The sequence below is a fragment of the Equus caballus genome, chromosome 24 (assembly GCF_041296265.1).
Source record: "Equus caballus isolate H_3958 breed thoroughbred chromosome 24, TB-T2T, whole genome shotgun sequence".
Lineage (NCBI taxonomy): Eukaryota > Metazoa > Chordata > Mammalia > Perissodactyla > Equidae > Equus > Equus caballus.
Genome location: NC_091707.1, coordinates 47,453,216 through 47,470,131, shown reverse-complemented (window position 1 = coordinate 47,470,131; position 16,916 = coordinate 47,453,216). Strand labels below are relative to the sequence as shown.

Genomic DNA, 16,916 nt, shown 5'->3' with positions numbered 1-16,916 from the left:
AGTTCCTCTGGTGCGTCTGGCAATATCGTCACTCGAACGGTTTCCCCACAGGAAGCCGAGAGGAAATGGTGTTCACGGTTAGGCATCTGCTTGCGGATGCTCAGTGTGTTTTCACTTGCATCCTTTTTTTTGGCATTGTGAGAAGGGTCAGATGTTGGATCACTTTACTTTGTCCAGTGACTGTCCTTTGAGCTATGTGTAAAGCATCGTGCCTGGCGCTGTGAGGGCCCTAGAGTGAAGCCTCACTTCGCAGCTGTGGCCCCAAACGTGCAGTCAAATGGGGACTGGCTGGAGCCGCTCCGTGAGGGGCACTCTGATGTGGTATCACACACAGCTCAGTGTGTCTGTACAGGAGAATTCAAAGGGTTGAGGGAGAGAAAGGGAGCACAGAAGGGTTACATCTGGCCCAAGAATGTAATTGATGAGCCGCCAGCTTACTGATGGGAGCATCGGGGTTTGTGGTGTGGAGTGTCCACTTGTCAAGTGCTCGCTGTGTCTCAGTGATAGTTGATGGGTCAGGCAAGTGGGCCTGATAGAGAAGGGCTGTTAAAATCCCCATCCCAGCCCTGGGAAGGTCAGGTGAGAATCTTTGAGGATATTCATGATCTTCATGTGGCCACATTGGTGGGAATTGGGCTTAAGCTGTGTACCTTGGAGCCCTGGGTTTCAGACTTTTTCTTAGCAGTGAAACTTTTTCCCCAAATGTAAGTTTTCTTGAAATGTCAGGTGAAGCCCTCATGACTGATTAACTTGGGGGTTGGGGAGCCCTAGTGCCCTCTGCTCAGCTCCCTCCTCTCCCTCCAGGGCATCTCTATGGGTTCCCAGGACCCCAGGGAACACAGTTTGGGCACCACTGCTCAAGAACAAGTCCCTTCCAGATTCATGCTGGGGTTTCACTGACCCGTTGGCCAGACTGCCTTTGAGACCTGTTCCTAGCACTCAGCTTCCTGGGGTGTAACTTAGTCTTGGTTCTGGGGTTTGGGAGCATTTTCAGAGTCGTGAGGTCCCTGCGAACATGAGGAAGCCCTCAGGCCAGCCAGGGCTCCCCTCTCTGCCCTCATGCAGTGGTTGCTGGCTCTGAGGTCAGCCGAGGGACTGCCGGATTGGCTGTTGGGCTGAGTTTGTGCTGTGGCATTGGGCTGTGTGCTGGGCCATGTTCCTGCCGAGGCTGCAGGAGCCCATCTGATTCAACGGTAATTAGAAAAAGGGTGGGAGAGGGAGGGAGTGGACAGTGTCCTGGGTTTTCCGTCCTCCTCCCACTGGGGTTGGGGCATGAGAGGGAGCTTGCAGTGCTGGGACACTTTGCCTGCATGGCCAGTTCAGCAGGCCACCTCTGCTCATTCCCTGGACCGTTGGCAGTCAGCACCGTGGGCTCTGAGCAGCCTCTGGGAGGCTTAGAACCAGCCGCATCCTTTTAGGTACAGGTGCAGGCTGCACTGAGGAGGGGGCTGGGGGTCAGGGGGAGGCCTGAGAGAGCTGGATCTGGGGCCGAAGTGGGTTCATTTCCTTGTCTGAGGGGAGCCGCACTCAGGGACGGGCATGCTGTAGGCCAGTGGGTCTCAGCTAGTCCTTCCTTCATGACACCCACATGCGGGGGAAGCTGGGCAAGGAGAATAGTGCTGCCCGTGAACTTGGTCTGGGTGCGGAGGGCGCTGTCTGGTGGCTGTGCTGGCTGTTCAGCAAGAGCTCAGGGCTTGATCTCTATCTGCGGGCACCGTTCATGTTAGGCAGGTGCTTTCGATGCTGTGTCCTAGGGGCCACAAAGCTAAGGCTGTGTTGTGGGGCGGGGAGGGTGGCTGGGGAAGGCTTCTTGGAGGAGAGGACCCCTGAGTGGAGTTGGTAGGAGTTTCCATGTGTAGAGGGTCATGGGAAGGAGAGAGGGGGAAAGGGTGTTCGAGGTGGAGGAGGGCATGGAGGCACGACAGAGTTCTGTCCTCCAGCTGTCAGGGTCAGCATCTTCCACAGCGGCTTGGATGAGGGTCTCCTTCACCAAGTTTCAGATGAATCAAAACCGGGGAGGTGTGAACATGAGAGAGAAAGAAATTCAGATTCAAAACAGGCTTGCCAGGCAAGCCAGAACCAGCGATGAGAGCTCTCGACAGGTGTGTCTGGGAGGTGGTGACCTCTCCCTGATGGCAGAGGTGACGGTCTCAGGTGGAGGGAAGGTTTCTGCAGCTCTCCGTGAGCAGCGTGGAGCAGTCAGGCTCTTGCTGCAAGCTGGCTGGCCAGGCAGATGCTGTCCTCCAGTCTTGCCAGTCCAGTCGGACACACGCCGGTGGTCATCGGCAGCACTGACGGTCCTGGTCTGGGCTGGCCAAAGGGGGGCTCGACCTCGGCTTGAGATTTTGTTGATTCAGAGGTGGTCTGTTGCTCTTGGGGCACTGTGTAGTGTTCCAGAAGATGGGAAACCATCACAGGAAGGAAAAGAGGGCTGGTCCATTCTCAGGGCCCAGAACGACTCACAGATAGAAGAGAGGAGCCTACATCCTTGTTCTGCTTCTGCGCTGTTAGCTCTTTGAGGGAGGGCTGGGGTGTGTTGGCAGCCTCAGCCCTGGCCCAGAGTCAGGGTTTGCTGAAAGCACTTGCTAAAGGCTGCACAGCCGTCCCTGCCCCTCAGTCAGTCCTGCTTACTTGGAGAAAACTGGCAGGACACTCGCCTTTGGTGCTGACACAGGTTAGGTGTGGGCCGTGTTCCACTGTGTATTTCCTCCTTCCAGTTTATTGTAAAATAAAGTTAAGTTTTGGTCATATAATGAACATGTGCTCTTTATAAACAGCTTGGAAAACAAACAAGTAGCAAGCAAGAAAGAACCACCCATAATCTCACCACCCAAAGACAATCACTATTAACATTTTTAGTGTTTCCTGCCAGTTTTTGCATGAATAGTTTTTGTTTTACACCGTTGCAGTCATGCCTTATATACAATTGCATATCCTGCCTTTTTCTCCTCCCACCTGACATTATAGCATAAACATAACTGGTTATTATTGTAAGAGACGTTCAAGAAAGTTTTCCAAAAGAAGTCCCGCCCAACATCTCCTTGTGAAAGTAGCCTTGCAGGGTGGGAGGCCTTGGAATGAGCAAGACAGATGTCATTCCTTCTTTTGACTGGGGTGGCCGGGGGGTGAGAGGTCACCCCCCGCGTGAGTGGGACTCCCTTTCGCCTGTGGCTTTTCAGTAGACGCGTCGAGGTCACGGAATCCAGCCCTGGGTCTTGTCTGCCAAGCAGCAGTTCTGTGCCCCTGGCTGTCCCCTTTTCTGAGGCTCCATGGGGCAGGGATAGTTAGGAAGGACAGGGGCCTCTCTTGAATGGCATGGGCTTGTTTCACAAGGAAGCTCAAGTTTGCCTCTCAAAACCGGTGAGACAAAGGGTCCCTGACCTTATTCTGGGGCAGAGGACAGACGGTGGGTGAAAACCGGCGTACCAGGTTCAGTCTGACTGTCAGTGTCTCGACCCAGGTCTCAGGCTTCCCCCTGACCTGCCACTTGGACTCTTCTGGGGTGGGAACCTGCAGTCTGCATTTTCACAAGTTGCCCAACTGTTTGAGTCTCATCCTCTGACAGGGTTGGGAATCAGTGGGCTACAGCAGTGGTTCTCAGAATGTGGTCCCCAGACCAGCGCAGCAGCATCGCCTGGGAACTTGTTAGAAATGCAGACCCTCGGGCCGCTCCCTAAACCTGCTGTGGAGGTCCAGTAATCGTGTCTTAACAAGCCCTCCAGGTGACTGATGCACACTCCTCAGAGTGAGAACCACTGGGTTAGAGCGTTACCAGTGATGTCAAGAGGATGCACCGTCAGCCAGGTCTCCTGGGGCAGAGTGCTCAGTGCTTACCAGGTGACTCCTCTCCATCGCGCACAGCAGACGTGCACACCTCATCCTCCCCGGGACAGAAAGGCAGGGTCCTGGCAGCCGTCTGAGGAGAGGCTGCAATGATGAGAAGGTGACCAGAGGGAGCAGGGTGGTCATTGAGGGAGTTGCTGGGAAGGGGCAGAGAAAGCCAGAGTTGGACAGGGCCTTGCGGAGGGCGCCTGGTTCAGTCTCTGCATTTCAGAGATGAAAAGGCTGATCAGTTCGAGGTCGGGGCACCAGCCCCAGGACAAGCATCTGCAGACGGACATCTGCTGAGAGGCCTGGAGGAAAGACGAGCCTGGACCAGAACTGTGTGCTGCTTCAAGCCGCCTGGCTGGTCAGCTCTGAGCCCAGTGTCACCTGATGCCTGTTTTACTTGTTCAAGAGCCAAGCTCTTTTTCATCTGAGTCTTTTTTTCTTTTTAAGTTAAGATTTGGATTTATAGCATGGCTCATTTTTTACATTCAGAGCCTCGAGTATTTACATTAGATACTTGTTCATTTGATAGTGGAGCTGTGGGAAAACAAGACTGGTCTAAGCAGAAGTCTCCTGTGCAGCAACTGGCTGGTGCGTGTTTATTCTTTGGGGGTTGTGCCTGGTGTCCCACTGCCATTCCTGCCCTGGTCACCTGTGATCTTGCTCCTTCTCTCGACAGTTACAGCCTCACTGTCGTGTGTGGTTTCTGTGGCTTCATGCTGGTGGGAAGCACTTCAGACAGTGGCCTGGATAAATTCAGTGTGTGTTGATGGAGACCTGCGTCTGTGTTGTCAGGTCCAGGATATCTATCCTGGAATCAGGACCCTGGGGTGGATGTGGGGACCTGCCTGCAGGACTGACTCCGAAAGGGGAAATTTGCTGCTGCTTTGAGCTTTTCTTCTCACTGACCAAGCACTGAAACAGGCTGCTTTCCATCTCTGGGGCCCCTGAGCTCTCATCTCTCAAGAAGAGGATGGGCCCTTGTGGGCTTGAAATTCTGCAGAACCCTGATGGCCAGAGACGGCCAAGATTGAGAGGTTAAGATCACCTTGAGGAGGTTGGTTTTACAACTTCCTTGAACTCAGCTCTTCTGACTTCTGGTCTCACGCCAAGGTCAGAATGCCAGAACAGACCAGAATATTGTTCTTTATCTCAGAAGAAACAGCCAAAGAAATAGTCTGGGCTTGCTTTATCTTCTGTAATCTCTTTTTTTCCTTCATTGCTTTGAAAAATTAAAAGTAAAGCAATACAAGGGGCCAGTTCTGTGGCCTGGGTGTTAAGTTCGGCATGCTCCACTTCGGTGGCTTAGGTTTGGTTCCTGGGTGTGGACCCACGCTGACACCACTTGTTGGCAGCCATGCTGTGGTGGTGACCCACATACAAAATACAGGAAGATTGGCAACAGATGTTAGCTCAGGGCCAATCTTCCTTAGCAAAAAAAACCAAAAAAAACACAAATGGTTATAATGGACACTTGTATTTCTGTTGTTCAAAATGAATATGAACACATGTGAATATTTTTCATATTTGCTTCAGACCTTTTTTTAAGAAATTTTTTCTCATGGAAGTCCTCAGTATGCCTCCCCTGAGGCCAGTTACCCTTGTGTCCTCCCTGGAGGGAAGCCCTGTCATTAATTTAGTGAGTATCTAGTTGACAGGTTTATACTTTTGCTCTGTGTGTATATATGTATGTATATCTGTATACACACACACATGTGGTTTTGTGTGGTATCTTTAGATAAAACTTCCATATGCTACCAGTACCTTCTGCCCACTCAGCCTTGTTTTTGACATCTGGTAGCTCTCTGTGGCAGTTGTATTAGATAAGCATGGACTGACTACTAAAAATTAGCATTATCTTTAGAAATGTGCATGCTCAGTTTGGAAAATGAAAGACTTTTGTCAAAAGTAAGAATAGAAGGAAATGTACATTTGACCTTGTTGGTGGGAACGTAGTAATATAGCAAGGGAACTTATAGTTGGCTCCGGCCATATCTACAGGTCCAAGTGGAATTTGCTGTATGAATAACACATTGTCTTGAATTCGCAGGGGAGAAATTACTGTCTCCACTTTTGACTTTAAGGAGGAGGGCTGTGAGATGGATAGTCTCGATTTTGTAGCTTATTATCTATGTTCTGAGGAAATGAAAAGTAATTATTTTGGATTATAAAAATATCTTCTGATTGCAGATTGGGAAATAGAAAATTTGCCCATTATCTCATGTAGGGGTAACACTGTTAACATTTTGATATTTGTGCTTTCTGACTTCGTGTTTGCATTTATGTTTGTTTTAAGGTGTGGAGCATATCATTCATACTATTTGTAACCTCTGTCTTCATTTACTGCGACGTGAGCATTTTCCCAGGTGGTTAAATATTCTTTCATAATATGAATTTTAGTGTCTACACGGCACTTCATCAGCTCTCGCTGATACTGAGTTATTTCTGTCTCAGAATTATAACAGTACCGCCGTGAATATACTTGGTACATAAGTCTTTCAACAACTTGTCTTATTTCCTTAGGATAAATTCCTCACATGGAATTCCTGGGTCAAAGGGCATGAGTACATGGGGGACTTTTGCTACTTATTGCCAAAATTGCTTTTTTTACAGCCCTTTTGTTTCTCTTTGCTGAATTGCCCGTTTGTGCCCCCCCTTCCCCCGTTGTGAGGTGTCTGTTAAAATGCAATGTTCCATATTGCTGTTGAACGCTGACGATTCGTGTCTCTGCCATGCGGGTGAAGGTCTGAGATTATTTTTATCGTTCTCCTGGGCGAATTTCCTTGTGTTGGAGAACCGTTGGATGCTGGTTTGGAATCTCCAGCAGGACAGCCACAGGCCATTGTGGCACGGTGACAGAACGCGTGACAGAACGCGGGTGGTGCAGCCCCAGGACAGGGAAGCCATCATCAGAGAGGGCCCTGCCCCTCATATCACCAGCGGGAGACGGAGACGTGTGTCTGCCACCAACTTGACCCAGGGGCTTATAGCTTCCCTGTCAATGTTTGCTGTCAGTCCAAAGTTCAGGAGAGAACCTTCCAGACTGTTGAGAAGTGAGCCTGAGGAGGCCAGTGGTCTGTGTGGACCCCTCCTTTCCTCTTTCCTTCTGCGCACTTCCTGTCCCCTCCACCTCTCTAGCGTAGTGTGAAGAAATGTGGGATGAGAAAGCTCTGGTAGCCCAGAGTGGTGGATGTGACTCGCCAGGGGTCACCTGGTTCGGTTGCTTTCTGTTTCTCTTCTTCTTCTCCATGCTGAGAGGCTCACATCTGGTGGGGTGAGAGAGGAGGGTAAACCAACCACGACAACACCTGTGTGTGCACAGGACGAGGACGGGGTTCCCCAGCCTGGGCATGAGCGAAGCTCGTTGGGAGCTTTCCGAAGCGGGTGGCACTTCAGCTGGGTCCTGAGGGATTGGCAAGGACCTGGACTGGCGGCACATGGGGTACCTGGCGGGTGTCCTGGGAGAGGAGCAGCACCTGTACAACCATAGAGGCAGAAAACAGCCTGAGGACTGATGAAGTCACTTCAGGGTGGCTGAGGGTTGGGGTGGCTGAGGGTTGGAGTGTCTGTGGGGTGTGGTGACACGTGAGTCTGGGAAGATGGCAAGCTGCCAGAGGGTGGGTGCCATGCTAACGAATTTGAACTCATCCTGGAGGACTGGGGAGGCTTTGGAGAATTTTTCAAGGGAAAGTTTAAAAAAGAAAACTCTGGCAGCCATATTGAGAATGGATTGGTGTCAGGAGGGAGTGGGGAGTCAGGGCGGGTCGTGGGGGCCTGGACCAAGGCAGGCGCAGAGGAGAGAGGGGACGAGTTTCGAGTGGGGCTGTGGACTGCAGCTTGCTGGGTGCCCTGCCCAGAGCAACCATCTCGGGGTTAACGCTTTCCCAGGCCCAGGAAAGCTGAGCCAATCTGCTTGCCCCCCAGGCTTCCGGGCAGGGCCATGGGGCTTGAGTGGCAGCAGCTCCGGGTCAGCTGGACAGGGGCCGTGGGAGCGCAGCAGCTTTTAGGACCACTAGAATTCCCTTTTCCATAGTAAAAGGAAGGCGTTGACTTACTCCTGACCAGTGACCCTGGTGTCTTGCTGGCCAGAGATGGGGGAAACCAAGTTGAGGACACTGGTCTGGTGCCCATAGTCCCAGACCTTGCCAGAGGCAGGTTTTGTCTCTGCAAGATGTGAGACCAAGTGCCAGTTGTACTTGGTTTCCTTTCTTTTTTCTCCTTTTTGTTTTTAGAAGAACCGCTCTCAAGGCCTGTCGAACAGCAACCAGGGCCTTTGGGGCTGAGCTCTGTGCCTGAATCAGAAGGTGGAGAGGAATGACTGTGTGCCTCCTGTGAGCCCGGCTCTAGTTAGGAGCTTTCTAGTCCCGTCAGTGTGAGGAAGACATTGCTCTCCCCATTTGACAGATGAGGAAAGCAAGGCTCATTGAGTGAGATGAAGAAGGAGCCCCAGAGAGCTGCAGGGTTTCTTAGTCATCAGCTGCTTGGGGAAACTTCTTTCTAAAAATCAAGCTTTCTACAATCGGTTGTGTGGGGAGATGACTTCCTGTGGGCGCACTGCCTTCTGGGAAGGTTGGCAGGATCTGCACCGACAGCAGGGTGGGCTGGATCCTGGGCCAGAAGCCCCCGTGGTGGGCCAGGCTGGGACTGCTGCTTCCCGAGGGTCCCCTGCTTGGGCGTGCTACCCCTTGTTAACCAGATTTTCACACCAGCGGGGAGCCCCAGAGGGAGGGCCTGGGTTGCTTCAGGCACCTCTGAAACCAGCACTTCCAGGGTTGGGCGGTGGGTGGGTGGGACTGACGTGGAGGGAGCAGCTGGCCCCAGACTTTATCCTGCACCTCCCTGTGTAGCAGGAAGCAGAGAATGGGGCTAATTGCAGCAGGGGGTGGGAGGGGTGAAAGGTGGGTCTGATGTAATTAGTGGAGCTGGAATTCAGCCATGGAGGCTTAAAGCAAGGAGATGGGGGGGGGAGGGGAGGGAGGAGGGAGGGAGAGAGAGAGAGACTGTGTGTGTAGACGCAATCTTTCTGGTCTGTGTGGGCTCCTGCTCCTGGCCTTGAGTCCAGAACTTGAATTGCTCGTGGTTTCCCTTCTGTCCCTGAGCTGCCACACTCGCCTTTGCTTTATCGGACCCTTATCGGAAAGGAAGCAGCTCTTGCCTTCAGAGGCTTACCTTTGCTCCCAGGTGCAGAGAATGCCACCCGAGGCCCCTGTGGGCTGCCACCTTGCTTGGATCTGTTCTGCACAGCACTGAGCCCAAATGCCCGGGACGTGATTCACACAATGACCTGCTCAAATCCTTACTTTCACAAATCTGGACTTTCTTGTGTGTCTGATAGGTGCTCTCTCACCCTGTATTTACTTTTTCCCCTTTTGCTTGGGTTTTCTCCTAATTCATGGCCATTCATTTAAAAAGCATTGTGTTTTTGGGTTTTTCCCAGAGGGTCCTTGCACAGAAGAGAATGGGAAGCCTGTATTGGGGGTAGAAGCTGGGTGGTCACCCCATTATTGGGCAAGAGGTCTGAATTTGTGCTTCCAGCAGAATATCAGCTAAAACTGTGACTGTGAAACCTTCAGATGCCCAGAGTGAGCTGTGCTGCCTTTTTTTTTTTTGGTGAAGATTTGCCCTGAGCTAACATCTGTGCCAGTCTTCCTCTATTTTGTATGTGGGTCACCACCACAGCACGGCTTGATGAGTGGTGTGTAGGTCCACACCTGGGATCTGAACCTGCAAACCTGGGCCACTGAAGAGGAACGCACTGAACTTAACCACTATGACATGGGGCCGGCCCCCTCTGCTGCTTTTTGTTAGAGCAAATTGGCCCCCTCTTCAGTTAAATCTTGTCATTGCATATTCAGAACTGTAGTTACCAGCGTTCAGGCCATGAGCATCAAGTAGTGTTGGCGAATGAAATTAGAAACACAGCTTACGTTATGGGACCCTGACACCAGAGAGGTGGGAAGCAGTAAGAGGTTCCAGTTCCTCTTGTGACAAAAAGGAGGGAAACGGATTTCTCAAGTTTTTAAAAAGAAAAAAAAAGTCTGTCCTTTGCCTTGGGTTTGGTGTTAAATGCCAAGATCAGCATGTTTGATGTTATAACTGGTTTGTCAGAGGGACTCGGAAGAACTTGCCCGGGCAGGCTTTGCCCCTCTGTAAAGCCGGCTGCGTGGCTCACGTCCAGGGCTAATAACCGTTTGTGTTGTTCAGTGTTCTTTTTGGAAAGGCAGAGTGTTTCTGCTACTTTGCTGTGGCATTCAGGGCCTCGGTCCTATCCGATATGTTTTCAGTTCTGTTTTTCTCGTAATGAGGAGAAAGACAAAGTAATGAGGATGAGGAAGTGCTTGTCCTAAATCGGTGGGTTCAGCCAGGACTATGGAGGTGTTGAAGAGGCCACACCGTGTACCCTTGATTCTGAGTTGGTTGGTGATATTTTGAGGGGAGGTGGAGGTTTCGGAAGGGTAAAGGGACTGCCAGCTGTGCGCCAAAGGTTCCATTGCTTTGGGATTGGGTTCAGCAGGTCAAGGGGAGCGAGATGGCGTTCTAAAATATAGGGCGACTCTCCGTGGGAGGAGCCTCACGTTGCTTCCCTCACCAGGCTGGCCCTGGCATTGGCTCCAGAGGGAGTTGTCGGGTGTGCTTGCTCATTGGGGGCAGGAGGATAGCCACTGCCCGGTGCGAGTGCATGAGTGAGCTCCGTGGGTGGGTTCCTCTGGTTCCCGGAAGGCCGGGAAGGTGAAGCCGGAGGGGCACAAACAAGGTGGGAGGTGGGAGGGCAGAAACAAGGGCGAGCTCCCCTGCTTGGTCAGGTTGGGTCATTTAATTCTTTGAGGGTCTGGAAACTTGTGTGTCGCTGTTGCTAGCACTGTGACTTAGCGTGCGTTATTTAACTTCACTTGAAAACGTACGTAATACCATATTATAGGTTATTGTCAGACTCGAATAACACCAAGTTTCATAGTCCCTGAACACTAATAGGGAAAGCTCACGCTCCCTGGCCGGCTTTGAGGGCCTGCTCTTCTTACTCTGGGTTCTGCAGATGGAAGGGCCAAGTCACTGGTGTAGATGCAGGACTTGGGAGACAGGAGACAGAAATCCGAGTACAGATAGAAAGAGTAAGAAAATGGAGCTCAGGCCTCTCGGTATGCAGGGTATGCAGAGGCAGAAGCTGCAGGCAGGCGCAGGTTCCTTTGAGCTCGCCACTCAGATTTGTGGCCTTGGGTAACTTCATCTTCCAGAGTGTGTCTTATCTGAAAAGTGGGCATATGAATGGTGCCTGCCTCAAGGATTGTAGGCGGGGATGAATAAGGGCCTTGTACAGGTACCATGCAGCGGTGAGGGTAAGATGCCACGGGTCCAGCAGAGGAGGTCGTGGCAGACCCGCCTCTCTGGGCATTTTTTGTTCATTTATTAGTGAGCAGATTATGGGTTATACTCTCTCATTTGCTTGCATTAGTCCAATAGGTATGCACATATGTGCTCGACTTTTGCCCTACACGTTTTTCTCCTGTATGATCTTATTTTTAGCTTACTGTGTGCTTCCAGTACTGAGCATCTTACAGGTGTTCCTGACTCTTGGAAGCCTCACAATTTGAACTGCCACCAACAATGAAATGCCTCAAAAGCAGGTGCTGCATCCTTGTCTCTCACCGCACCAGCATGGAAACATGTCTCTTGTCAGCATAGGTTAGTGACAAGATTCAGAACAATAGAAGCCATGACTCAGTGGAGTATGGAGTCAGAGAATAAGTCATTGCATTCAGGCAACACACCATTGCACCGGGCCCGGGATCCTATCTCTAGGCTAAAATGACCCTACAAAGGTCCCTGACCCTGTTGCCCCTTTCTATACTGTTGACTAATTGGAGGACAGGGCCCTACTTTGTTCCTTCTGCCTCCCTTGAGTGCCTGAGACATAGCAGGGACTCAGGACCTGACTGTTCAGGGGGTCAGTGGGGACAAACCAGGACAGAGATGCTGTGCAGTGGGGAGGCCCCTGGAGCCTTTGAATCCCACTCTTAGGGGCCCCACGTCCCACCCCCGCTGCTTTCACGCCAACCTGCAGGCTTTTCATGTGGCGTTTGCTTTGTTGATGGAAATGCCATATGTCAGGTACCCAGGAGCTCAGTCCCTGGGGGGGTGGAAATGAAATTGATTGTTTTCAACTTTGTCTAGCCAGCTTGGCTCCCTTGAGCTTTCCAGTGTTGAGGCTTAATGACTTTAAAACTTTAAAAATAAATGCCTCCTTTTCACACCATAACCAAACAGGCTCATCCTCCTGTTCTTGTGACCGGTCAGAATAGTTTATTTTCCTTTAGACTGTGGAATTATGGCTGCTTAAGGTATCAGAAACTCTGAGGCAGTTTGGGCACTTTCTGTGCTAAGGCTGTGTTCTACCCTGCCCCACTTTGTCGGGGTGAGAATTTGTGACGTTCGAATTTTATAGAGTCGGGCTTACGAAATCGGATTTTTCAGCTGAAAGTGAACAGACTTCTGTGGATGTCCCAGGCTTGAGATGCTGAAAGAAAGAAGAGTTGGTGGTCTCTGATAACTCCAGGCTCTGCTTTAGCTGCCTGGGTCAGTTAATCCAAACAGCTTGTCCAGACTTTCAGAGGAAAGCAGATGGGCGCTGAGGTGAGGGTCACCTGGGAGGATGGAGGTGGTTAGATCTGTCCTGCCTCTCTTCTCATCACCCACTCTGACCCTGGTGTCCTCCTGTGGGAGGTGCACTCCTTCAGGCTGCCTTTACCGTGTCTACTCCTCACCTGCGTGCCGGGGGGCCTTAGGACAGGTCCTCCTCATCATTCCACACACAGCAGGAAGCTGGGTCTTCCATCCCCTGCCCTGCACAGCCTCCCCAGGGGCTCCTCATCTCCCCTGCGTAAATTGGAGTCCCACCCCCACCGGTGTGACCTGGGCTGTGACCCCTCCAAGCTGGCTGCTCCTTTGTCCACTGGGGATAATGACTGAACTCGACTCCCAGTGTTGTGATGGTTCCGAGAGGGAGAGTCCGTGTGAAATGCCTAGAGTGTTACCCACTGCAGAGCTGGAGCTGGTGAGGATGGGCTGTTTTGTTACCAGGCTGTGGTCCTGTCTTTGCTCCCCTCTGCACTCATGCGTCCTGCCTTCGCCCTTTCTCCTGCCCGGAGCACCTTCCCTTTGTCAGCCACTGGGAAGCCCATGCAGATGCTCTGGACTGGAATGTACATGACCGCCACCGTCACAGCTTTCAGCTCTCACCTGTTTTCTCTGTCCTGCACTGGTTTGCAGGCTCCTCAGGGTGGGGACTCTGGGGGCCTGGGCCCCCTCGGGTCGAGGGGCAGAGTAAACACTGGCTGAGGGCTAAGGCCTGCTCATACTGGGCTTGGATGCGGTGCTGTGGTCCCAGGAGCTGTCTGACAAGCAGGGCAGCAGACCTGGCGGTGCCTTCCCGGCCCGAGTCCAGGCAGGTTTACGCGATGGGCTGCACTAATATTCTTACTTTAATGCATCGCCTGTATCGAAACCCTGGGTCCTTATCAACCCCGGGGCTCAAAAGGTGGGCTACAGCGATTTCCAGAGGCAAATCCACTTTGAGGAGCCTTTTCATCTCGTCCTGTTAAACTCCACAATCACCTTTTTTTTTTTTTAATTTTTATTAAGATTATGATAGTTTACAACCTTGTGAAATTTCAGTTGTACATTATTGTTAAACATGTTGTAGATGCACCACTTCACCCTTCGTGCCCTCCCCCCCGCCCTTCCCCTGGTAACCACCAGTCTGTTCTCTTTGTCTACATGTTTAACTTCCACCTATGAGTGGATTCATACAGAGATGTCTTTCTGTATCTGGCTTATTTCACTTAACATAATACCCTCAAGGTCCATCCATGTTGTTGTGAATGGGACGATTTTATCCTTTTTTATGGCTGAGTAGTATTCCATTGTGTATATATACCACATCTTCTTTATCCAATCATCAGTTGATGGGCACTTAGGTTGCTTCCACGTCTTGGCTATTGTGAATAATGCTGCGATGAACATAGGGGTGCATGGGATTCTTGGGATTACTGATTTCAGGTTCTTAGGATACCCAGTAGTGGGATGGCTGGGTCATATGGTATTTCTATTTTTAATTTTTTCAGAAATCTCCATACTGTTTTCCGTAGTGGCTGCACCAGTTTGCATTCCCACCAGCAGTGTATGAGGGTTCCTTTTTCTCCACAACCTCTCCAACATTTGTCACTTTTTGTTTTGGTTATTTTTGCCATTCTAACAGGTGTAAGGTGATATCTTAGTGTAGTTTTGATTTGCATTTCCCTGATGATTAGTGATGATGAGCACCTTTTCGTGTGTCTATTAGCCATCCATATATCTTCTTTGGAGAAATGTCTGTTCATGTCCCCTGCCCATTTTTTGATCGGTGCAACCACCTTTTTAAACAGAAAAAAATTGGAAATGTGACCAGTGAAACCTTCCTCCCCTGCTCTGGGAGGTCGAAGTCAGGACCTTGGAGTTCCACGGCCATGACCACCCCCCACCTCCAAATTCACCAGGTTGGGTTTTTTTTGGGGGGGGGTGCACCTGGTGGGAGGGGTGATTTGATGCCAGAGTTCATAGGTCATTTAAATTTCCAGTGTGTTTGAACACCTCCTAGGTATGACCTCAGGAAAGGAGAGCTTGAGCCACTGGACATGGCCAGGTTGGCAGGAATAGGGTCCCCTGAGAGCAGCTGTGGTGGTGGCCTTCGTGGCTGCTGCCCTAAGCCCCCAGGGGATTGGGAGCAGACAGACGGAGCTGGAAAGTGAATGTGCTGATGTGATTTTGAAATCCAAGTGTATGTTCAGATTTAGTTGGAAAGAATTTAGAAAGTATGAAGGGTAACTAGACTTTAAACTCCAGAGTAGGCCAAAAATAAAAAAGGAATATGGTATACTTAGGGAATTTCAACTTTTAGTCTTTTAGGAAGCTGCCTGACTTTAGAAATCATCTTGTTTTTGTTTGGTGAGGAAGATTGGCCCTGAGCTAACATCATGCCAGTCTTCCTCTATTTCGTATGTGGGTCACCGCCACAGTGTGGCTTGATGAATGGTGTAGGTCTGCACCTGGGATCCGAACCCACAAACCCCGGGCCACTGAAGCAGATCACACAAACTTAACCTATGAGGCCAGGCCGGCGCCCTATAAATCATCTTTGACTTTTAAAAAGGAATAGTACCCAGGTTTGGCCCCATGGCATAGTGGTTATTAAGTTCAGTGTGCTCCACTTCGGTGGCCTGGGTTCACAGGCTCGGATCCTGGGCACACACCTTCATCACTTGTTAGCCGTGTGGTGGTGACCCACATAGAGGAAGACTCACACAGATGTTAGCTGAGGGCCACTCTTCCTCAGCAAAAAATAAAAGGAACAACATCCACGTTCATAGCAGTTATTCACAAAAAACGAAAGGTGGAAGCAGCCCAAATGTCCACCAGTGGGTGAATGGATTAACAAAATGTGATACATACATACAATGCAATATTATTCAGTCTGGGAAGGAGATTCTGACACATGCTGTAATACAGATGAAGCTTGAGGACATTATGCTAAGTGAAGTAAGCCAATCACAAAAAGACAGATACTGTATGATTCCACATATATGTGTATATATATATAATATATGTAATTATATATATTATATTAATATATTATTAATTATATATATATAAATATATATATGTTTATATATATATATATATTTTATAGGAGCCTAGAGCAGTCAGTATCATACAGACAGCAGGTAGAATGGTGGATGTTGTTTTGGACTTTTTTTAACTCAGGCCCTGGGAACCCTGTAATAGAATGAGACCACTGTTGGCTTTTTGCATATGGTACCTGGAAGGTGGCTTCGGTGACACCTTCAGGAGGATGCAGCAGGTGTAGGTGGCCTTTACCTCCTGGCATCTGGCAGTGAGAATTTAGAATAGCCAGATAGAAAAACCGAGAGATTGGAGGAGGGAGTGCCCCAGGACAGCCTCTGTATTACAGCCCCAAGGTTTTCTGTGTTGAGGGGCTTATATTAACGCTGATACCTCTGAGATGCCAGCTTATATTATTTCTGCATTTAGCACAGAGCACGTGGCACCCTTTGGGTGTTGTGCTGAGTTAGATGGGTCCTCACCCTCTCTAACCTGATAATGAGGTAGTGATGCTAAAAGCATACATTAAGAGGAAGATAGAAGCTTTTTGTGGAACATATGGCTATGTGCCAGACGTTGATCTCAAATATTTTTGGAAGGAATGAAGAGAGCATCTAATAAGAATGTATGTGATGTTAATCAGAAAAGGCTGGAAACCCCAGCCCCAGCTTAAAAAGTGGTGTCTCTGCCCAACTTACGTGGCTTAAATGACCATGTGTGGCTAGTTGGGTAAGATCAGCCAGCATTTCTTTTCTTTCCTTTTCCTTTTTTTTCCCCCTCCTTTTCTTGTTTATTTTAAAGGAAAAACCTTTTCCCCATCAAAGCAATTAATCTTAAGCCCCAGCCGCCAAGATACTCCTGTTGCTGATGGATAGTCCTCGGATGTGAAGACTCCTTAGAAGTTCATACTTAAATCAAACCAGATTAAACTGTCCGGCGTGGAGGCATCTCTTTCCCCTTGAAGTCTTTTGGGTCTAGGTCAGTGACTTCCGCTTTGAACTTGGAACCACATCTGTCTAGAAGAGCAGTTGGTGACTTACCCCTGATGAAGACGGGGAGGGTGAGGAGGGAGGTGTGGCCGAGGTCAGGGAGCACACAGTCCCTCTGTTCCTGTTTTAGTGTCTGGACTTGGAGGGAGGGCATATAGAGCCATTTTTTTCTCTCTCACCTTGCCTGCTGCCACCTGGCCTGTGAAGGCCCCACTGCACTTGTCTTTCAGCTGCTGAGGCCTTAAAGTAAACTCCGTTGACCCTCATCCAGGTGGATGATAGGGGTGCTCCCTGCGAACCTCGATTTTCCTTGGATCTGGTGCTGGTCTGGCATCCAGACTTTATCCTGCCCTGGACTGGTGAACAGTGGCTGGGGGAGAGGTCCTTTTCTATCCGAAAGTGAGCCTTCCCCCCCCCCGTGAAGGAGACCTTGGCCACTGTGTAGAA

General features: G+C 50.2%; 1 protein-coding gene across 4 annotated transcripts in view; it reads left to right on the top strand.

Moving 5' to 3' along the window:
* CCDC88C (coiled-coil domain containing 88C) overlaps positions 1-16,916 on the top strand; it is a 132,526-nt gene that overhangs the window by 9,123 nt on the left and 106,487 nt on the right. The window lies entirely within an intron of this gene.